Below are 25,058 nucleotides of genomic sequence, written 5' to 3'. Positions count from 1 at the left end.
GTCTAGTCTATAGTGTAGTCTATAGTCTAGTCTAGTCTATAGTGTAGTCTATAGTCTAGTCTATAGTCTAGTCTATAGTCTAGTCTATAGTCTAGTCTATAGTCTAGTCTATAGTCTAGTCTATAGTCTAGTCTATAGTCTAGTCTATAGTCTAGTCTATAGTCTAATCTATAGTCTAGTCTATAGTCTAGTCTATAGTCTAGTCTATAGTCTAGTCTATTAGTCTAGCCTATAGTTAGCCTATAGTCTAGTCTATAGTCTAGCCTATAGTTTAGCCTATAGTCTAGTCTGTAGTTTAGCCTATAGTCTAGTCTGTAGTTAGCCTATAGTCTAGTCTGTAGTCTAGTCTATAATTTGGTCTATAGTCCAGTCTATATTCTAATCTATAGTCTAATCTATAGTCTAGCCTATAGCAGCAAATTTTTATTTTTTTTTATTTTAATATTTTCTTTAATTTTTTATAAGAAAAATCTTAAATTTATTTCTCACCAAAAAAAAAAAAAAGGCTGGCAACCAAATATTTCAATACCTTAAAATATAAAACCATCCGTCCATCCATCAATCATGTCATATCAAACTTTTGATAAAAAACAAGATTTAATGTTTTCTATTTTCTTTAACTTAAAAGTGACCAGCTGAGAGAGCTAAAGGTCACCAAGGGCCAAAACCATAAGAAGAAATTTATTTGAAAGAAAAACTTTAAAGAAAGTTTTCCATAATGATTAATTATACAGAGACAAAGTGATTCTTGTTGATTTCCAGGAATTTGAAATAAATTTGTTAAGTGAAAAAAAAAACGTAACGTTACAATGAAGATAGTTGGCAAAGTTTTCACTTAGACGACGTTGTCTAACAAAAGTAAGAAAAAATATAGTTTTTTTTATAAAAAAAAAAGATAATTTCTTTTATTATTTTTGCAACAACTTGGCATTTCTTTTCTTTTATTAACTTGGAATAGTGAGAGTTTAATTTCATTTATAGTTTCTTCAGGTTTTTTTTACAAGCAAGTACCAATTAAAAAGAAATAGACTTAACAAGAAAATGTGTTCAGTCAGCAATTTATTTGTAAATCAATTATTGTTCGAATATAGTTTTAAAATTTCTTAAGAAAATTAAAGAATTGCCGAAGAAGAAGAAGGAAATTTACTATTATTTTAAAAAATTTATTAATGTAATTGATGTTTTTCATACTTTTGAAATGTTTCTCTTGTTAAGGGGTGTGTAATCGTTTATTGTTTTGCCTTGATTGTTAATGTTCATAATGGCCATTGAAAAGTGTAACAATAAGTGGCATCCTACTAGCCTAGATTTAGTTTAAATCGGCAGCACTGCACCTAAAACAGTGATGCCAAATGCATCAAATAAAGTTTAATGTAATTGCAAACGTGAGCTTTATAACTAAACTCAGGAATTCATGGTATCCTGAAAGTTGTTCACCTTAGCTGCATAAAATTTTTCTCAAAAAAATCTATAAAAAATGCCACCTTTAAATAACAAATATTTGTTTAAAAAACTTTATCAAATGTAAACCAAAGGTAAAAGGTAAAAAACCTTATAACTACCCTTTGTCATAATGAAAATTTCATGCATATAAAAATATAAAAAGCGAAATACTACTCAAGTTGAATGACAGACAACCCTCTCTCTGTGTTCAAGCAAGATATAATAAAAATAGATAACCTACAACAACACACAACAGCAACAATCTTATCATAATAGTTTCGGGTAAAGTAAATAAAATACACGTGTGTGAGTCCTTTTTCCACATGCACTTTGACTTTGTGGGAGGTTAGAAGCAGCAGTAACTAATTGCCCTACTCCAGTGTCTTTAAAAAACCAGCAGATCTGAGGACCAAGAAAAAGAACTAGAACAGAATTAGAATAGAATAAAACAGAACTAGAACAGAACTAGAACAGAACTAGAAAATAGAACTAGACAGACTAGAACATACTAGAACAGAACTAGAACAGAACTAGAACAGAACTAAACAGAACTAGAACAGCACAGAAAGAGAACAGCACTAAACAGAATAGACAGAACTAGAAACAGAACTAGAAAAGAACTAGAACAGAACTAGAACAAACTAGAACACGAACTAGAACAGAACTAGAACAGAACTAGAACAGACTAGACGAACTAGACGAACTAGAACAGAACTAGAACAGAACTAGAACAGACAGAACAACTAGAACAGAACTAGAACAGAACTAGAACAGAACTAGAACAGAACTAGAACTAGAACAGAACTAGAACAGAACTAGAACAGAACTAGAACTAGAACAAACTAGAACAGAACTAGAACAGAACTAGAACAACTAGAACAGAACTAGAACAGAACTAGAACAGAACTAAACAGAACTAGAAAGAACTAGAACAGAACTAGAACAGACTAGAACAGAACTAGAACAGAACTAGAACAGAACTAGAACAGAACTAGAACAGAACTAGAACAGAACTAGAACAGAACTAGAACAGAACTAGAACAGAACTAGAACAGAACTAGAACAGAACTAGAACAGAACTAGAACAGAACTAGAACAGAACTAGAACAGAACTAGAACAGAACTAGAACAGAAAAGAACTAGAACAGAACAGAACTAGAACAGAACTAGAACAGAACTAGAACAGAACTAGAACAGAACTAGAACAGAACTAGAACAGAACTAGAACAGAACTAGAACAGAACTAGAACAGAACTAGAACGAACTAGAACAGAACTAGAACAGAACTAGAACAGAACTAGAACAGAACTAGAACAGAACTAGAACAGAACTAGAACAGAACTAGAACTAGAACAGAACTAGAACAGAACTAGAACATAGAACTAGAAGAACAGAACTAGAACAGAACTAGAACAGAACTAGAACAGAACTAGAACAGAACTAGAACAGAACTAGAACAGAACTAGAACAGAACTAGAACAGAACTAGAACAGAACTAGAACAGAACTAGAACAGAACTAGAACAGAACTAGAACTAGAACAGAACTAGAACAGAACTAGAACAGAACTAGAACAGAACTAGAACAGAACTAGAACAAACTAGAACAGAACTAGAACAGAACTAGAACAGAACTAGAACAGAACTAGAACAGAACTAGAACGAACTAGAACAGAACTAGAACAGAACTAGAACAGAACTAGAACAGAACTAGAACAGAACTAGAACAGAAAAAAAGAACTAGAACAGAACTAGAACAGAACTAGAACAGAACTAGAACTAGAACAAACTAGAACAGAACTAGACTAGAACAGAACTAGAACAGAACTAGAACAGAACTAGAACAGAACTAGAACAGAACTAGAACAGAACTAGAACAGAACTAGAACAGAACTAGAACAGAACTAGAACAGAACTAGAACAGAACTAGAACAGAACTAGAACAGAACTAGAACAGAACTAGAACAGAACTAGAACAGAACTAGAACAGAACTAGAACAGAACTAAAACAGAACTAAAACAGAACTAACACAGAACTGGAACAGAACTGGAACAGAACTAAAACAGAACTAGAACAGAACTAGAACACAACTAGAACAGAACTAGAACAGAACTAGAACAGAACTAGAACAGAACTAGAACAGAACTAGAACAGAACAGAACTAGAACAGAACTAGAATAGAACTAGAACAGAACTAGAACATAACTAGAACAGAACTAGAACAGAACTAGAACAGAACTAAAACAGAACTAGAACAGCACAGAACTAGAACAGAACTAGAACAGAACTAGAACAGAACTAGAACAGAACTAGAACAGAACTAGAACAGAACTAGAACAACTAGAACAGAACTAGAACAGAACTAGAACAGAACTAGAACAGAACTAGAACAGAACTAGAACAGAACTAGAACAGAACTAGAACAGAACTAGAACAGAACTAGAACAGAACTAGAACAGAACTAGAACAGAACTAGAAACAGAACTAGAACAGAACTAGAACAGAACTAGAACAGAACTAGAACAGAACTAGAACAGAACTAGAACAGAACTAGAACAGAACTAGAACAGAACTAGAACAGAACTAGAACAGAACTAGAACAGAACAGAACTAGAACAGAAACTAGAACAGAACTAGAACAGAACTGAACAGAACTAGAACAGAACTAGAACAGAACTAGAACAGAACTAGAACAGAACTAGAACAGAACTAGAACAGAACTAGACAGAACTAGAACAGAACTAGAACAGAACTAGAACAGAACTAGAACAGAACTAGAACAGAACTAGAACAGAACTAGAACAGAACTAGAACAGAACTAGAACAGAACTAGAACAGAACTAGAACAGAACTAGAACAGAACTAGAACAGAACTAGAACAGAACTAGAACAGAACTAGAACAGAACTAGAACAGAACTAGAACTAGAACAGAACTAGAACAGAACTAGAACAGAACTAGAACAGAACTAGAACAGAACTAGAACAGAACTAGAACAGAACTAGAACAGAACTAGAACAGAACTAGAACAGAACTAGAACAGAACTAGAACAGAACTAGAACAGAACTAGAACAGAACTAGAACAGAACTAAACAGAACTAGAACAGAACTAGAACAGAACTAGAACAGAACTAGAACTAGAACAGAACTACTAGAACAAACTAAACAACTAAACTAGAACAGAACTAGAACAGAACTAGAACAGAACTAGAACAGAACTAGAACAGAACTAGAACAGAACGAAACAGAACTAGAACAGAACTAGAACAGAACTAGAACAGAACTAGAACAGAACTAGAACAGAACTAGAACAGAACTAGAACAGAACTAGAACAGAACTAGAACAGAACTAGAACAGAACTAGAACAGAACTAGAACAGAACTAGAACAGAACTAGAACAGAACTAGAACAGAACTAGAACAGAACTAGAACAGAACTAGAACAGAACTAGAACAGAACTAGAACAGAACTAGAACAGAACTAGAACAGAACTAGAACAGAACTAGAACAGAACTAGAACAGAACTAGAACAGAACTAGAACAGAACTAGAACAGAACTAGAACAGAACTAGAACAGAACTAGAACAGAACTAGAACTAGAACAGAACTAGAACAGAACTAGAACAGAACTAGAACAGAACTAGAACAGAACTAGAACAGAACTAGAACAGAACTAGAACAGAACTAGAACAGAACTAGAACAGAACTAGAACAGAACTAGAACAGAACTAGAACAGAACTAGAACAGAACTAGAACAGAACTAGAACAGAACTAGAACAGAACTAGAAGAACTAGAACAGAACTAGAACAGAACTAGAACAGAACTACTAGAACAGAAACTAGAACAGAACTAGAACAGAACTAGAACAACTAGAACAGAACTAGAACAGAACTAGAACAGAACTAGAACAGAACTAGAACAGAACTAGAACAGAACTAGACAGAACTAGAACAGAACTAGAACAGAACTAGAACAGAACTAGAACACAGAACTAGAACAGAACTAGAACAGAATAACAGAACTAGAAGAACTAAAACAGAACTAGAACAGAACTAGAACAAACTAGAACAGAACTAGAACAGAACTAGAACAGAACTAGAACAGTACTAGAACAGAACTAGAACAGAACTAGAACTGAAACTAGAACTGAACTAGAACTGAACTAGAACTGAACTAGAACTGAACTAGAACTGAACTAGAACTGAACTAGAACTGAACTAGAACAGAACTAGAACAGAACTAGAACAGAACTAGAACAGAACTAGAACAGAACTAGAACAGAACTAGAACAGAACTAGAACAGAACTAGAATATAACTAAAACAGAACTACAACAGAACTAGAACAAAACTAGAATAGAACTAGAACAGAACTAGAACAGAACTAGAACAGAACTAGAACAGAACTAGAACAGAACTAGAACAGAACTAAAACAGAACTAAAACAGAACTAGAACAGAACTATTTCTTAAGGGTTCCTTTTGGCACCCTTAAATCTAAAGGGCTTTTTCTTCCTGTATCTACCGGGGGGTAGTTTTTCTTTTTGCTGTTATCTATTATTCTTATCCTCTCTCTTTTTTAATTTTTGACAGTTGCACCCTCTCATGTTTGCTCATAAAAAAAGAAAACAAATGAAATAAAAAAGAAAGGAGTAATGAACAATAAAAAAAAAACAAAAACTGAATAAACAAAAACATTTTGTTGTGTTCCAAAGACACAATTCTGTTATGGTGAAAACAACAACAAAAAGAGGATTAACAAGACAACGCCTTTGTGTGACACTAGTCTACTGAAGCGACACATGTAATTTTTCTGGATTTTTTTTATTAAAAAAAAAAAATAAAGAATTACAGTTTTAACACAGTGATTGATAATTTTCGTACTTTAATTTTTAAGTTTGTATAAAAAAACTCCTGAAATTACTTCTTTGAGATTTTCTAACATATTTTATTCAGTTGGGGTACCAACTTTAAGAAGCCGCTCTCCAGCAATTGTGATCAGGTAAAGAGTTGACAACACTTATTTTCAGTAATCTTTCTATTACTTACAATAACAGAGGGTTGCCATATGTAACCAAACACAACTTTAGTTTTCAAATTATATCAAATTATTTCCCTATAAATAATTATGAAATTTTATTTGCTGCCTAAAATCTTCATTAATTTAATTTAAAATATTTCTTATAATTTAGTTTTTTTTTAGATAAAACTAAAAATACTTCTTCTATGTCATGCTTAAAAGATTTCTTTAGAAAAAAATAACACAAAAACAAAAGTATTTGGAGCATGAAACATGCAATTGTAAGATAGATAGTTTGAAATTAACAAAAAAATATCATGTTACAGTTTTAGTTTTTCTTTATATTGTTTGAAACCCAAATATATCTTTAAGATCATATTATGTAAGCTGCAACTTACATGCTTAAAAAGAGAAGAAAACAATAACAAAGATTTACAGTTGTTAGTTTTCTGGGGGAAATGATAGTACTCGTATTAAAAGGGTCTAATAAGATTATTATCCATGACTTTTTAATTATGAGAAAGAAAGAAAAGGGATTTTTTAAGAGGAAATAAAGAGAGCATAAACGAATTAATGTTTAAGCTAGATTAAAACATAGATCTGAAATAGAACAGAACTAGAACAGAACTAGAACAGAACTAGAACAGAACTAGAACAGAACTAGAACAGAACTAGAACAGAACTAGAACAGAACTAGAACAGAACTAGAACAGAACTAGAACAGAACTAGAACAGAACTAGAACAGAACTAGAACAGAACTAGAACAGAACTAGAACAGAACTAGAACAGAACAAGAACAGAACTAAAACAGAACTAGAACAGAACTAGAACAGAACTAGAACAGAACTAGAACAGAACTAGAACTGAACTAGAACTGAACTAGACCTGAACTAGAACTGAACTAGAACAGAACTAGAACAGAAACTAGAACAGAACTAGAACAGAACTAGAACAGAACTAGAACAGAACAGAACTAGAACAGAACTAGAACAGAACTAGAACAGAACTAGAACAGACAAGAACAGAGCAGAACTAGAACAGAGCAGAACTAGAACAGAGCAGAACTAGAACAGGAGCAGAACTAGAACTAAACTAGAAACAGAACTAGAACAGAACTAGAACAGAACTAGAACAGAACTAAACGAACTAGAAACAAAACTAGAACGAACTAGAACAGAACTAGAACAGAACTAGAACAGAACTAGAACAGAACTAGAACCGAACTAGAACAGAACTAGAAAAGAACTAGAACAGAACTAGAACAGAACTAGAACAGAACTAGAACAGAACTAGAACAGAACTAGAACAGAAACTAGAACAGAACTAGAACAGAACTAGAACAGAACTAGAACAGAACTAGAACAGAACTAGAACAGAACTAGAACAGAACTAGAACAGAACTAGAACAGAACTAGAACAGAACTAGAACAGAACTAGAACAGAACTAGAACAGAACTAGAACAGAACTAGAACAGAACTAGAACGAACTAGAACAGAACTAGAACAGAAACTAGAACAGAACTAGAACAGAACTAGAACAGAACTAGAACAGAACTAGAACAGAACTAGAACAGAACTAGAACAGAACTAGAACAGAACTAGAACAGAACTAGAACAGAACTAGAACTAGAACAGAACTAGAACAGAACTAGAACAGAACTAGAACCGAACTAGAACAGAACTAGAACAGAACTAGAACAGAACTAGAACAGAACTAGAACAGAACTAGAACAGAACTAGAACAGAACTAGAACAGAACTAGAACAGAACTAGAACAGAACGAACAGAACCAGAACAGAACTAGAACAGAACTAGAACAGAACTAGAACAGAACTAGAACAGAACTAGAACAGAACTAGAACAGAACTAGAACAGAACTAGAACAGAACTAGAACAGAACTAGAACAGAACTAGAACAGAACTAGAACAGAACTAGAACAGAACTAGAACAGAACTAGATCAGAACTAGAACAGAACTAGAACAGAACTAGAACAGAACTAGAACAGAACTAGAACAGAACTAGAACAGAACTAGAACAGAACTAGAACAGAACTAGAACAGAACTAGAACAGAACTAGAACAGAACTAGAACAGAACTAGAACAGAACTAGAACAGAACTAGAACAGAACTAGAACTGAACTAGAACTGAACTAGAACTGAACTAGAACTGAACTAGAACTGAACTAGAACTGAACTAGAACTGAACTAGAACTGAACTAGAACTAGAACTAGAACTGAACTAGAACTGAACCAGAACTGAACTAGAACTGAACTAGAACTGAACTAGAACTGAACTAGAACTGAACTAGAACTGAACTAGAACTGAACTAGAACTGAACTAGAACTGAACTAGAACTGAACTAGAACTGAACTAGAACTGAACTAGAACTGAACTAGAACTGAACTAGAACTGAACTAGAACTGAACTAGAACTGAACTAGAACTGAACTAGAACTGCACAAGAACTGAACTAGAACTGAACTAGAACTGAACTAGAACTGAACTAGAACTGAACTAGAACTGAACTAGAACTGAACTAGAACTGAACTAGAACTGAACTAGAACTGAACTAGAACTGAACTAGATCTTAACTAGAACTAAACTAGAACTGAACTAGATCGTAACTAGAACTAAACTAGAACTGAACCAGAACTGAAGTAGAACAGAACTAGTTTAAAGGAATGTCTATAGAATAGTCTATAGTCTAGACTATAGAATAGTCTAGTCTTAGAATAATCTATAGTCTAGTCTATAATCTAGTATATAGTCTAGTCTATAGTTTAGTATATAGTCTTGTCAATGGTCTAGTCTATAGTCTAGTCCAGTATTTAGAGTGGTATATAGTCTTGTGTATAGTATAGCATATAGACAAGTCGCTAGTCTAGTCTCAAGTCTAGTCTTTGGTCTTAAATTCACTTTAAATTATTTTCAAACTTTAACTACAAGTTTTATCCAAAGATTTAATACAAAGTTCATTGATCTTTATGCTGTTTTTAATCTCCCCTATTAGCAAAATAAATAAAAAATATGAAAACTTTTTAAAAATAACAAGTGTTAAGTGTAAAAGAAAACTCTTTAAAATTGACACATACAAAGTAGCAAGTAAAAAGAAAATGGTACCATCATCTTACCAAAACTACAAAATTTTTAGTATAAATATAAAAAAAGTATTAAAATAAGTTTGTTTATTAACACTTAAAGGAAATTGCATTTACAAGGTGGTGAATGGGGATGGTTAAGGGGGGTCACACCATAGTGTAATGTTTAGGAGTTTGTATATTAAATGCACCAAGAGCAGCACGATGATGATGTACACAGCTTGAGATTATTTTTTCAAATTTTTTTAAGTAAATAAATCTAAGAGTAATGTTTTTTCGTTTAATAAAAAGACCCCACAGACAATAATTTCTTCTTAAAAATAAAAAATAAACAAAGAAAATTTTAAAATTTATTTTCAGACTAAAAATCGTGCTTCTGTTATTTTTATTTTTTTGTTTTTTAATACATATTGTCCAACAAATAACTAATGACATTCTAAATAAACATTGTTAATTTGTTTGCTAAAGTACAAAACTGAAAGTAAAATTTTGTTTGAACATTTGAACATTTTTCTGCTGGCATTCGCAAATATAAAATATATTTACCTTTTAATGAAAATATTTGTTTTATTTTCACTTTAAATTAGCAGTAAATCACACAAAATCATTTTAAATTGATTTAACAGAGTTAATATTTAAAAAAGTACCAGATTTTGTAAATAAGTTAAAATAATGAACTTTTCGAAAGAGATATAGCAACTCTTATTTAAGTAAGTTTTAAGAGAAATAAAGATAAGGAGAACTAGATAAAATATTCTAATCGTTTTATTCGATGTACTCGATCTATTCGATGTATTTCATGTATTCGATCTATTCTATCTATTCAATCTATTCCATCTATTCGATCTATTTCACCTATTCGATCTATTTCATCTATTCGATCTATTCAATCTATTCGATCTATTAGGTCTATCCGATCTATTCGATCTATTCGATGTATCTATTCGATCTATTTGATCTATTCGATCTATTCGATCTATTCGATCTATTCAATATATTCAATCTATTCAATATATTCAATCTATTCGATCTATTCGATGTATTCGATCTATTCGATATATTCGATCTATTCGATCTATTCAATCTATTAGATGTATTTGATGTATTCGATCTATTCAATCTATTCGATCTATTCGATCTGCTCAATATATTCAATCTATTCGATCTTTTCGATTCGATCTATTCAATCTATTCGATGTATTTGATGTATTCGATCTATTCGATCTATTCGATTTGTTCGATCTATTCGATCTACTCGATCTATTCAATCTTTTCGACCTATTCTATCTATTCGATCTATGCGATCAATTCGATCTATGCAATCTATTCGATCTGTGCGATCTATGCGATCTATTCGATCTAGTCGATCTAGTCGATCTATTCTATCTATTCAATCTATTCCATCTTTTCCATCTATTCGCTCTATTCCATCTAATCGATCTATTCGATCTACTCGATCTATTCGATCTACTCGATCTATTCGATCTATTCGATCTATTCGAACTATTCGATCTATTCGAACTATTTGATCTATTCGATCTACTCGATCTTTAGATCTATTCGATCTTCCAATCTATTCGATCTTTCGATCTTCCGATCTATTCTATCTTTCGATCTATTCGATCTTCCGATCTATTCTATCTTTCGATCTATTCTATCTTTCGATCTATTCGATCTTCCGATCTATTCTATCTTTCGATCTATTCGATCTTTCGATCTATGTATTTGATGTATTCGATCCATTCGATCTATTCAATATATTCAATCTATTCGATGTATTCTATCTATCTATCTATCTATCTATCTATCTATCTATCTATCTATCTATCTATCTATCTATCTATCTATCTATCTATCTATCTATCTATCTATCTATCTATCTATCTATCTATCTATCTATCTATCTATCTATCTATCTATCTATCTATCTATCTATCTATCTATCTATCTATCTATCTATCTATCTATCTATCTATCTATCTATCTATCTATCTATCTATCTATCTATCTATCTATCTATCTATCTATCTATCTATCTATCTATCTATCTATCTATCTATCTATCTATCTATCTATCTATCTATCTATCTATCTATCTATCTATCTATCTATCTATCTATCTATCTATCTATCTATCTATCTATCTATCTATCTATCTATCTATCTATCTATCTATCTATCTATCTATCTATCTATCTATCTATCTATCTATCTATCTATCTATCTTCTATCTATCTATCTATCTATCTATCTATCTATCTATCTATCTATCTATCTATCTATCTATCTATCTATCTATCTATCTATCTATCTATCTATTCTATCTATCTATCTATCTATCTATCTATCTACTATCTATCTATCTATCTACTATCTATCTATCTATCTATCTATCTATCTATCTATCTATCTATCTATCTATCGATCTATCTATCTATCTATCTATCTATCTATCTATCTATCTATCTATCTATCTATCTATCTATATCTATCTATCTATCTATCTATCTATCTATCTATCTATCTATCTATCTTATCTATGCGATCAATTCGATCTATGCAATCTATTCGCTCTCTGCGATCTATGCGATCTATTCGATATAGTCGATCTAGTCGATCTAGTCGATCTAGTCGATCTATTCTATCTATTCAATCTATTCCATCTTTTCCATCTATTCGCTCTATTCCATCTAATCGATCTACTCGATCTATTCGATCTACTCGATCTATTCGATCTATTCGATCTATTCGTTCTATTCGATCTTTTCGATCTATTCGATCTATTCGATCTTTAGATCTATTCGATCTTCTGATCTATTCGATCTTCCGATCTATTCTATCTTTCGATCTATTCGATCTTCCGATCTATTCTATCTTTCGATCTTTCGATTTATGTATTTGATGTATTCGATCCATTCGATCTATTCAATATATTCAATCTATTCGATGTATTCTATCTATCTATCTATCTATCTATCTATCTATCTATCTATCTATCTATCTATCTATCTATCTATCTATCTATCTATCTATCTATCTATCTATCTATCTATCTATCTATCTATCTATCTATCTATCTATCCTATCTATCTATCTATCTATCTATCTATCTATCTATCTATCTATCTATCTATCTATCTATCTATCTATCTATCTATCTATCTATCTATCTATCTATCTATCTATCTATCTATCTATCTTCTATCTATCTATCTCATCTATCTATCTATCTATCTATCTATCTATCTATCTATCTATCTATCTATCTATCTAAAATTTGAAGACCAAAATTAATAGCACTTGAATCAAACCCCATAAAATGAACTGAAGTAAAAATGTATCCAATAGTGGGGTCTATAGTTTGGAATATAGTCTAAGTAGTCTATAGTCTAGTCTATAGTCTAGTCTATAGTCTAGTCTATAGTCTAGTCTATAGTCTAGTCTATAGTCTAGTCTATAGTCTAGTCTATTCGATGTATTCTATCTATCATCTATCTATCTATCTATCTATCTATCTATCTATCTATCTATCTATCCTATCTATCTATCTATCTACCTATCTATCTCTCTATCTATCTATCTATCTATCTATCTATCTATCTATCTATCTATCTATCTATCTATCTATCTATCTATCTATCTATCTATCTATCTATCTATCTATCTATCTATCTATCTATCTATCTATCTATCTATCTATCTATCTATCTATCTATCTATATATCTATCTATCTATCTATCTATCTATCTATCTATCTATCTATCTATCTATCTATCTATCTATCTATCTATCTATCTATCTATCTATCCAAAGCCTTAATCTTCTTCCAACAACTACCTAAACTTATTTAGCCTCATCAAGTTCACAAAACTATTAATGTCTTCATTAATCTTCATTTCCCAGAAAATCTAATGAATACCAAACAATTTAACCCTTAAACTCACTATTGCTCCCAATTTTAAAGCCAAAGAACCTACAATTTCTGTTAATGACCCAAATTTACTTCAACTACAACTAACTGCTAACACAAATAACATTTAAAGCCTCCATTTACCGGTAATTCTAGAAAAAAATTGAAAATAACAAGTAATAAAAACCAAAAAAAAAAAAAAACAAACTTTGTACATTGAACACCGGGAGAACAGAACAAATAATTGTAAACGAAATCCATGTAGAAGAAAGAAACGTAACGTTTTAATAGTTTTGTAAACTTGACTCATTTGACCATTGAATTCCTCCATTTTTTTTCTATACTATTTTGCTATTTATTAGAAAAAATCTAGGTAAAATGTAGACATGAGGTTTGAAAGACAACTTTTTCTTATTTTCAGAATAAAAGTGCTCTAGCGAGCACATGGTATGACCCACTTAACCATAAAATAGAAAAAAAAAAAAAAACTCATGATCATGTAAAAGCGTTTGCGCACATTTTTTTCTTCGAATTTATTTTTTTCTTTTAAAATAAATAAAGAAAACAACAAAATAAACGTTTATTACTGACAGCATAGAGGAAAAATACTATAACAAATATTTATTTTATTATTTAAAATAAAATGAAGATCAGTTATAGTAAAGTTGTAAAAAATAACAAAAATAAAGAGAGTGTTTATTAAAGCGTAATAATAATGGTTATTAAAGTTATAGTGCTAATTAAATTATGAATTATTTTTTTTTTATAGAATTTTTCTAAATAAAGTAATTGTTAAAGTTTATTTTCAACAATATTTTGTGTAAAACTGTATTTAATAAAAAATCTGGGGCAATTATTTCAGTTCATTGCACATGAAAAATTTAACAAAACAATTAAAGAATTTTACCGAATTGTTGATGTTTGTACAATGTTTACGTTACAGCAACTAAAATTTGAAGACCAAAATTAATAGCACTTGAATCAAACCCCATAAAATGAACTGAAGTATAAATGTATCTAATAGTGGGGCCTATAGTTTGGAATATAGTCTAAGTAGTCTATAGTCTAGTCTATAGTCTAATCTATACTCTAGTCTATAGTCTAGTCTATAGTCTAATCTATAGTCTAGTCAATAGTCTAGTCTATAGTCTAGTCAATAGTCTAGTCAATAGTCTAGTCTATAGTCCAGTCTATAGTCTAGTCTATAGTCTAGTCTATAGTCTAGTCTATAGTCTAGTCTATAGTCTAGTCTATAGTCTAGTCTATAGTCTAGTCTATAGTCTAGTCTATAGTCTAGTCTATAGTCTAGTCTATAGTCTAGTCTATAGTCTAGTCTATAGTCTAGTCTATAGTCTAGTCTATAGTCTAGTCTATAGTCTAGTCTATAGTCTAGTCTATAGTCTAGTCTATAGTCTAGTCTATAGTCTAGTCTATAGTCTAGTCTAGTCTATATTCTAGTCTATAGTCTAGTCTATAGTCTAGTCTATAGTCTAGTCTATAGTCTAGTCTATAGTCTAGTCTATAGTCTAGTCTATAGTCTAGTCTATAGTCTAGTCTATAGTCTAGTCTATAGTCTAGTCTATAGTCTAGTCTATAGTCTAGTCTATAGTCTAGTCTATAGTCTAGTCTATAGTCTAGTCTATAGTCTAGTCTATAGTCTAGTCTATAGTCTAGTCTATATTCTAGTCTATAGTCTAGTCTATAGTCTAGTCTATAGTCTAGTCTATAGTCTAGTCTATAGTCTAGTCTATAGTCTAGTCTAGTCTAGTCTATAGTCTAGTCCAGTGGTGCTCAAACACATACTACCATAGACTACCATAGTTTTATTTGTGTTGGTAAAGCAGCAGAGAACAGAATTCAATTCAAAATAAAAGTATACTAATAAAATGACTACAAACTATAAAGTATATGCTAACTGTCAAATATTTATTATGGATTTTGACAGCCAGCGTATAGCAAGGTCTATATATAAAAAACTATCAACTGTTCTCTCATGTTCTCCTACATTCATTCGGCTTTCTCAAAATTTTGTTGTTGTATTTCTGTGTGTATTTTAAAAACGTCGCGCACAGACCTTGCTTTGACAAGTGCTGATCAGCAACTGATTTGATTTTGTTTTTCAAGTTGAGAGCAAACCAACTGATATTGCTCATTATAAAAAGAAGAAGAATTAAACCTGTAGTGTATGTGTATCAACTTAGCGTCAGCAGAATTTTCTTACCCTATCACGCGTGCTATGACACGGAAATATTGAGCTTCTCTGGTCTAGTCTATAGTCTAGTCTATAGTCTCGACTATAGTCTAGTCTATAGTCTCGACTATAGTCTAGTCTATAGTCTAGTCTATAGTCTAGTCTATAGTCTCGACTATAGTTTCGACTATAGTCTAGTCTATAGTCTAGTCTATAGTCTAGTCTATAGTCTAGTCTATAGTCTAGTCTATAGTCTAGTCTATAGTCTAGTCTATAGTCTAGTCTATAGCCTAGTCTATAGTCTAGTCTATAGTCTAGTCTATAGTCTAGTCTATAGTCTAGTCTATAGTCTAGTCTATAGTTTAATCTATAGTCTAGTCTATAGTCTAGTCTATAGTCTAGTCTATAGTCTAGTCTATAGTCTAGTCTATAGTCTAGTCTATAGTTTAATCTATAGTCTAGTCTATAGTCTAGTCTATAGTCTAGTCTATAGTCTAGTCAATAGTCTAGTCTATAGTCTAGTCTATAGTCTAGTCTATAGTCTAGTCTATAGTCTAGTCTATAATCTAGTCTATAGTCTAGTCTATAGTCTAGTCTATAGTCTAGTCTATAGTCTAGTCTATAGTCTAGTCTATAGTCTAGTCTATAGTCTAGTCTATAGTCTAGTCTATAGTCTAGTCTATAGTCTAGTCTATAGTCTAGTCTATAGTCTAGTCTATAGTCTAGTCTATAGTCTAGTCTATAGTCTAGTCTATAGTCTAGTCTATAGTCTAGTCTATAGTCTAGTCTATAGTCTAGTCTATAGTCTAGTCTATAGTCTAGTCTATAGTCTAGTCTATAGTCTAGTCTATAGTCTAGTCTATAGTCTAGTCTATAGTCTAGTCTATAGTCTAGTCTATAGTCTAGTCTATAGTCTAGTCTATAGTCTAGTCTATAGTCTAGTCTATAGTCTAGTCTATAGTCTAGTCTATAGTCTAGTCTATAGTCTAGTCTATAGTCTAGTCTATAGTCTAGTCTATAGTCTAGTCTATAGTCTAGTCTATAGTCTAGTCTATAGTCTAGTCTATAGTCTAGTCTATAGTCTAGTCTATAGTCTAGTCTATAGTCTAGTCTATAGTCTAGTCTATAGTCTAGTCTATAGTCTAGTCTATAGTCTAGTCTATAGTCTAGTCTATAGTCTAGTCTATAGTCTAGTCTATAGTCTAGTCTATAGTCTAGTCTATAGTCTAGTCTATAGTCTAGTCTATAGTCTAGTCTATAGTCTAGTCTATAGTCTAGTCTATAGTCTAGTCTATAGTCTAGTCTATAGTCTAGTCTATAGTCTAGTCTATAGTCTAGTCTATAGTCTAGTCTATAGTCTAGTCTATAGTCTAGTCTATAGTCTAGTCTATAGTCTAGTCTATAGTCTAGTCTATAGTCTAGTCTATAGTCTAGTCTATAGTCTAGTCTATAGTCTAGTCTATAGTCTAGTCTATAGTCTAGTCTATAGTCTAGTCTATAGTCTAGTCTATAGTCTAGTCTATAGTCTAGTCTATAGTCTAGTCTATAGTCTAGTCTATAGTCTAGTCTATAGTCTAGTCTATAGTCTAGTCTATAGTCTAGTCTATCGCCTAGTCTATAGTCTCATCTATAGTCTAGTCTATAGTCTAGTCTATCGCCTAGTCTACGCGTTATCCATTGCGTCACAGGACCTTCGATAAATTATGATTCTATGATGTTCGACTTTAAATAGAGAAATTGGCAACATTAAAAAAAAAAACTAAGAAATTGGCAATATTGCCCTATTTATAAGTTATAGGTAAGGCTGTTGACGAGAAGTGGGAAAAAGCAGTTAGAGAGAGAGGGAGAGTAAGTAATTGCGAATATTAAGAAAACCAATAAGAAGCTGAATTTTGGCGAAAAATATTAATTTTTTTCAAAAATAAAAGAATCAAGAAAATAAATTTGTGGATTAAGTCTTTTTAAGGCGATATTAAGGAACTAAAGCAACAAAATCAAGCATGTTAATAATATATTGATGTCCCTTAGGTTTAATACCTTTGTTCATGCTGCTGCTGCTTGTTAATAAATCCCTTGTCAATCAATTTATAAACTAATTAAAAACAGTTGTTTCAAAATTAATGACTTTACACCACCAGCAGCCACTACAGACACCAACTTCTAGTAAAACTTGTAAAATTGGCTTGTTTCTTAAAATTTCTTTTAACAAAAATAGTTTTTGAACATTTTTCCGGTTTGTTTAACAAAAATTGACATTGAATTTTTTGTTCGTCGATATTTTTGTTGGTTGCCTTTGTCTTGCGACTTTTTAATATTATAATTTATTGCATTTTAATGCTTAACATCATGTAATGTGAAATGTGTGTGTTTTTGTGTGCTCAGCTTTAACACGCAGCCATCATTTCCATCACCACCAGCAATAACCGCTTACTATATAACACACACGCCCGCTGTCCCCCTGTTTCCAAAAAAAAAAAAAAAAAGATTTGTGTTTAAAAATCATGTTCTTCATAAATCTTTCAATTTATATTTTAAAACTTAAGCAGCGGATGCTGATTTGTTGCTTTTGGAGTAGAAAAAAAAACAAAACTTCATATTTCTTTCTTTGTTTTCCAGGTTTTAGTGTTTGAACCAGCAGTTTGCCAGCAGTTCATTGAGTTTCTTTTTCTTTTCTTTTACTACACAAAAATTGATTTCAATTTATTTCATTTTATTCATTCATTGAAGCATCAGTTGTCATTTTTCTTTATTTGTTGTTTTTATTATTGTCTTATTATTATGATTATTGTTGTTGTTAAATGTGTTGTCATTTTATTTTTAGCAACCCACACTTCTTTCTTTTATGCTGTCACTCTCTCCCTATTCTTCTTCTTCTTCTTTTTTATATTGTAGGAGTCATCATAGAGTGTGGCCAAATGTTATTTTCTTTTTCTCTTTATGTCATTTGTGCTATTTTTTTGTGAAAATCAACTTTTTCTTTTGTTAAATCTTTTATTTTTTTATTATTTTTTGGATTATTATTTATTTAAGGCAGATTATTACATTTCCGACTGATGTTCATTCATGTTTTTTTTTTTGTATTATTTATTATTCCAATTTAAAAGTTTATTGTAACACTTTTATAAGAGGAAAATATATGGAATTGTGGGCAAATTATGTTTGTTAAACAAAGAAATAAATTTTAATGAAATATCCAAAATATGAAGATAAAGATCAGTGGAAGTCTATAGTCAAGTCTATAGTGTAGTCTATAGTCTAATCTATAGTGTAGTTTATAGTGTAGTCTACACTGTAGTCTACAGTGTAGTCTATAGTGTAGTCTATAGAGTAGTTTATAGTGTAGTCTACAGTTTAGTCTATAGTCTAGTCTATAGTCTAATCTATAGTCTAGTCTATTGTATAGTCTATAATGTAGTCTATAGTGTAGTATATAGTGTAGTCTATAGTGTAGTCTATAGTGTAGTCTAGTCTAGTCTAGTCTAGTCTAGTCTATAGTCTAGTCTATAGTCTAGTCTATAGTCTAGTCTATAGTCTAGTCTATAGTCTAGTCTATAGTCTAGTCTATAGTCTAGTTATAGTCTAGTCTATAGTCTAGTCTAGTCTATAGTCTAGTCTATAGTCTAGTCTATAGTCTAGTCCATAGTCTACTCTATAGTCTAGTCTATAGTCTAGTCTATAGTCTAGTCTATAGTCTAGTCTATAGTCTAGTCTATAGTCTAGTCTATAGTCTAGTCTATAGTCTAGGTCTATAGTCTAGTCTATAGTCTAGTCTATAGTCTAGTCTATAGTCTAGTCTATAGTCTAGTCTATAGTCTAGTCTATAGTCTAGTCTAGTTAGTCTAGTCTATAGTCTCTATGGTCTAGTAGTCTAGTCTATATTTAGTCTATAGTCTAGTCTATAGTCTAGTCTATAGTCTAAGTCTATAGTCTAGTCTATAGTCTAGTCTATAGTCTAGTCTCTAGTCTAGTCTATAGTCTAGTATATAGTCTAGTCTATAGTCTAGTCTATAGTCTGTCTATAGTCTAGTCTATAGTCTAGTCTATAGTCTAGTCTATAGTCTGCGATGTAGTCTATAGTCTAGTCTATAGTCTAGTCTATAGTCTAGTCTATAGTCTAGTCTATAGTCTAGTCTATAGTCTAGTCTATAGTCTAGTCTATAGTCTAGTCTATAGTCTAGTCTATAGTCTAGTCTATAGTCTAGTCTATAGTCTAGTCTATAGTCTAGTCTAGTCTAGTCTCTAGTCTAGTCTATCGTCTAGTCTATAGTCTAGTCTATAGGTCCTAGTCTATAGTCTAGTCATAGTCTAGTCTATAGTCTAGTCTATAGTCTAGTCTATAGTCTAGTCTATAGTCTAGTCTATAGTCTAGTCTATAGTCTAGTCTATAGTCTAGTCTATAGTCTAGTCTATAGTCTAGTCTATAGTCTAGTCTATAGTCTAGTCTATAGTCTAGTCTATAGTCTAGTCTATAGTCCGTCTAGTAGTCTAGTCGATAGTCTAGTCTATAGTCAGTCTATGTCTATCTATGTCTAGTCTATAGTCTAGTCTATAGTCTAGTCTATAGGTCTAGTCTATAGTCTAGTCTATAGTCTAGTCTATAGTCTAGTCTATAGTCTAGTCTATAGTCTAGTCTATAGTCTAGTCTATAGTCTAGTCTATAGTCTAGTCTATAGTCTAGTCTATAGTCTAGTCTATAGTCTAGTCTATAGTCTAGTCTATAGTCTAGTCTATAGTCTAGTCTATAGTCTAGTCTATAGTCTAGTCTATAGTCTAGTCTATTCTAGTCTATAGTGTAGTTTATAGTGTAGTATATAGTCTAGTCTATAGTCTAGTCTATAGTCTAGTCTATAGTTTAGTCTACAGTCTAGGCTATAGTCTAGTCTATAGTCTAGTCTATAGTCTAGTCTATAGTCTAGTCTATAGTCTAGTCTATAGTCTAGTCTATAGTCTAGTCTATAGTCTAGTCTATAGTCTAGTCTATAGTCTAGTCTATAGTCTAGTCTAGTCTAGTCTATAGTCTAGTCTATAGTCTAGTCTATAGTCTAGTCTATAGTCTAGTCTATAGTCTAGTCTATAGTCTAGTCTATAGTCTAGTCTATAGTCTAGTCTATAGTCTAGTCTATAGTCTAGTCTATAGTCTAGTCTATAGTCTAGTCTATAGTCTAGTCTATAGTCTAGTCTATAGTCTAGTCTATAGTCTAGTCTATAGTCTAGTCTATAGTCTAGTCTATAGTCTAGTCTATAGTCTAGTCTATAGTCTAGTCTATAGTCTAGTCTATAGTCTAGTCTATAGTCTAGTCTAGTATAGTCTATAGTCTAGTCTATAGTCTAGTCTATAGTCTAGTCTATAGTCTAGTCTATAGTCTAGTCTATAGTCTAGTCTATAGTCTAGTCTATAGTCTAGTCTATAGTCTAGTCTATAGTCTAGTCTATAGTCTAGTCTATAGTCTATAGTCTAGTCTATAGTCAAGTCTATAGTCTGATCTAATTCATTCGTAAGACGCATTTGTATTACAATATTTTAAGGTCCTGTGGCGCAATGGATAACGCGTCTGACTACGGATCAGAAGATTCCAGGTTCGACTCCTGGCAGGATCGAAGTAATTTTTTCACTTATTCACATATATTTTTCTATGATTTTATTAATCATTTCGAAATGATTCTTTGTAATTGTCTTCACTATAACATTTAATAAACAATATAGAGTGCACTGTTGTCAAATTTCACACCTACAATTTTATAAACAGAGTTATATTTAGAAAGAGTTCTTGATCTTACATTACTTAGAATTATAGTAGATAATAGCTAGAACTATTCTCAGAAATATTATATGGTCCTGTGGCGCAATGGATAACGCGTCTGACTACGGATCAGAAGATTCCAGGTTCGACTCCTGGCAGGATCGAAGTAACTTTTTTTATATTTGTTATTATTTATTTTGTTACACATGATTCTTATCTAACAATAATAGTTATTTGAAAGTAATTCAATTACTGCTAGGTTGCCAATTTTCAAATTTACAATATCATTTGAAAACTTCTGTTCTAAAACTCATGCTCTTCTTATATGGATTTAAGCATTAATATTTTGTTATGACTTGAATGTAATTTAGGTATATATTGCTATGTTGCCAATTTTCACATTTGCTATATCAATTGCAGAGTTGTATTCTAAAACTCATGGTTTTCTTGCATGGAGTTAAGCATTAACTTAGTTTTGTAATATGTACAGTATTTTGATGTAATTTAAGTATTGCTATGTTGCCAATTTTCACATTTGCAATATCAATTGCAGAGTTGTATTCTAATGCTTATATGAGTCATGCTTAAGCTTGTCTAGAATAGAGCATTTTTGTAGTCTTTTGGTATCATTAGAGTTATTGGGTCCTGTGGCGCAATGGATAACGCGTCTGACTACGGATCAGAAGATTCCAGGTTCGACTCCTGGCAGGATCGAGGTAAATTTTATATTTTATCTCATTTATCATGTAATTTGTTTAAAAAATTTATGAAAAAATTCTGACCGCTTATCACTTTGAAATCTTTGGGTTAAAGTTTATTTTAATAGAACACAAATATTTATTTAATAAGAACAATGATATTGAAGTAATTCATGTATTGCAATGTTGCCAAATTTCACATCTTTTGAATTTCAGAGTTGTATTTCTTTGCTTTCAATAGTCATGTGAACATCATGTTCAGATAGAGTTTGAAATCCTAATTTGTATAACATTTTGACTTTGTTTATGCTATAGGGTCCTGTGGCGCAATGGATAACGCGTCTGACTACGGATCAGAAGATTCCAGGTTCGACTCCTGGCAGGATCGAAGTAGATTTTTTACTTTTTCACCCAAAATAGCTTTCCGCGTTAAATGTTTTTACTATCACAACTAGTTTTGAACTTAAAAGCTATTACATCACTCCCTTTTTCTCTCATTTCTTTAACATTTCATTGTTTTTATTGTATTTTCCTTTGTATTCATTTTCTTTAACCTTTTTTCTCCCATCTTATATTACAATAAGTCATTGTGTTAATCAGTCACTAAAGCGGTAAAAAAATACAGCTAAAATTTGAAATTATATTTCAATGGCTTTGCCACTGAATTGAGAAAGATGAAGTAGACTGATAACCGATAGCTAGATGTAAAGATTCAAATGATTGATGTTATAAAGTTGCACTTGATTTGCTATTAATGCTTTGTCATTTTCAAACATCTTGATTGATTACAAATTAATAATTTTACACTTTTTTTATAAAATTAAATGTTAACTGTTGCACGTTTAATATTTACAAACAACTTGATAGAAATTTATAGTAATTAAAGTAAAGGTATTAGTCATTTGACTAGTGATAAGGGGACAAGTTATCACTTTAACTTTTCCGTTTAATTTTCATCTTTAAACAACAATAACTTTAGGAAAAACATTTGAAAACTAGATCCCTTAACTTAAAGAACAAGTTACGTTACTAGTTCAGTATTAATTGCCATCTCTACCTCAAGCTTCTATTTCCCTCTTCTAAAACACCATGTTTTTATCGTATTTCAATATATTTTCCATCAAACTAGCTTCTTATATCACTCATACACGCTTAGCACTTAACACCATTAAACGGTCACTTTAATTCCCCCTTCCTCTTCACATCAATTGATTTATCAGCAAATTATATCAATAAAACGTTTAATAAAATATTTATATACCACTTAATAATCCACTTGTTTGCTGTTTGCATGTTGAAAAATGCTTTAAAAAAATTTGATTTTAATAACGTTTAGGACAGACATTTATGTTGGCAACATTGTTAATTTGATAAAAGAAGAAAGAAACCACAAACAAAATGTATAAATAAATATTTAAATATTTATTTATGTCTTCTTGATTATATGTAAGAATGTCTGTGTGTGTGTTTAATGCGTAGCATAAATTAATAGTTTTTTTATATTCTTTGTTCTTTTTATAAATTTGTTTATGTTTTGGGTGTAGAACATGTTTGAGCATGTTATGTTTTATTGAAATTATTATACGGTCCTGTGGCGCAATGGATAACGCGTCTGACTACGGATCAGAAGATTCCAGGTTCGACTCCTGGCAGGATCGCAGAGAAACTTTTTTATTAATTTTTCTATTTTCCTATTTAAATAGAATATTCTTAATATTTTTTAATCATGAAGTATTAAAAAAACGGTCCTGTGGCGCAATGGATAACGCGTCTGACTACGGATCAGAAGATTCCAGGTTCGACTCCTGGCAGGATCGCAGCTTTTCTTTTTAATACTTAAATATACTAAACATTAGTATCACAAATTTAGAATTTAAAACTTATTCTAAAGAGACTTAAAATAACATTTAGTTATTAATATTACTGTTAAAATAGATTTGCCACGCCTATTGCTAACAGCCCCTTTTTATGATTCTTTTCTATTTCAAATAAAAATCTATTTATAACTCATTTTTCCCCAACTACTTCAAGGTCCTGTGGCGCAATGGATAACGCGTCTGACTACGGATCAGAAGATTCCAGGTTCGACTCCTGGCAGGATCGCAGCTTTTCCTTTTATTACTAAAAGTTGTAATATTACATAGTTCTAATTACACATCTGTTCTAATTCTAGATATTCCTAATCTAAATCTATGTATTCTTAATCTAAATTTGTGGATTCTTAATCTAAATGTATATATTCTTAATCTAAATTCTAAAGCAATTTGTGTTATTCCATAACCTTAAATCTGATTGGCCACGCCTTTAATCTATAGCCCCCCTTTTTGTTCCAATCTTTAGCTCAAAATAATATTCTTATAACTGCTTGGTATCGTAACTATTTCAAGGTCCTGTGGCGCAATGGATAACGCGTCTGACTACGGATCAGAAGATTCCAGGTTCGACTCCTGGCAGGATCGCAGACAAATTTTTGGTGAAAAATTGTTATTTATTATGAGAACTTTTAACAAGTGTAAGACCAGAGTTTAAACTCTGACCTCTGCATAGTTAGGAACTGAGGCTTGCGTTTTCTTAATAACTTCAATATGTCTCTTAAGGAAGAACACTCATTATAAGACATATTGGTTTTGCCACTTTATTATGAGAACTTTTAACAGCTTCGATCACGAGTTAATTTAAACTTTGATATTGATCTTAACTTTTTGATCTTATGCTTTAGATAATTAAGAACTTTTATCTTCTTGGAAATCACATTATAAAATACATTTGTTCTTTAATGTTCTCAAGGTCCTGTGGCGCAATGGATAACGCGTCTGACTACGGATCAGAAGATTCCAGGTTCGACTCCTGGCAGGATCGCAAATAATTCTTTTTTTTATTGTTTAATATAATTATTACAAAACTGTAGTTTTTTAAAACTAATAGATTTGTTTTTATTAATTCATTAAATTGTT

The 25,058-nt window shown here is 31.4% G+C and overlaps 1 protein-coding gene and 9 non-coding genes across 10 annotated transcripts in view; 9 read left to right on the top strand and 1 right to left on the bottom strand.

Moving 5' to 3' along the window:
* LOC119606736 (GTPase-activating protein CdGAPr) overlaps window positions 1-25,058 on the bottom strand; it is a 182,734-nt gene that overhangs the window by 150,997 nt on the left and 6,679 nt on the right.
* Window positions 21,191-21,263, top strand: Trnar-acg. Its single transcript has one exon. It is a non-coding gene; the product is annotated as a tRNA-Arg (tRNA).
* On the top strand, window positions 21,498-21,570 carry Trnar-acg. The gene has a single exon. It is a non-coding gene; the product is annotated as a tRNA-Arg (tRNA).
* On the top strand, window positions 22,048-22,120 carry Trnar-acg. The gene has a single exon. It is a non-coding gene; the product is annotated as a tRNA-Arg (tRNA).
* Trnar-acg lies at window positions 22,420-22,492 on the top strand. The gene has a single exon. It is a non-coding gene; the product is annotated as a tRNA-Arg (tRNA).
* Window positions 23,690-23,762, top strand: Trnar-acg. The gene has a single exon. It is a non-coding gene; the product is annotated as a tRNA-Arg (tRNA).
* Window positions 23,849-23,921, top strand: Trnar-acg. The gene has a single exon. It is a non-coding gene; the product is annotated as a tRNA-Arg (tRNA).
* On the top strand, window positions 24,135-24,207 carry Trnar-acg. The gene has a single exon. It is a non-coding gene; the product is annotated as a tRNA-Arg (tRNA).
* On the top strand, window positions 24,491-24,563 carry Trnar-acg. The gene has a single exon. It is a non-coding gene; the product is annotated as a tRNA-Arg (tRNA).
* Window positions 24,891-24,963, top strand: Trnar-acg. Its single transcript has one exon. It is a non-coding gene; the product is annotated as a tRNA-Arg (tRNA).

This window comes from Lucilia sericata, unplaced genomic scaffold (genome assembly GCF_015586225.1).
Source record: "Lucilia sericata isolate MDLA Ls3-8-SP2 unplaced genomic scaffold, ASM1558622v1 Contig000617F_arrow, whole genome shotgun sequence".
In the NCBI taxonomy this organism is placed as follows: domain Eukaryota; kingdom Metazoa; phylum Arthropoda; class Insecta; order Diptera; family Calliphoridae; genus Lucilia; species Lucilia sericata.
Note: the sequence above shows the minus strand (reverse complement) of the source record. Positions and strands in the feature narration are given on the sequence as shown.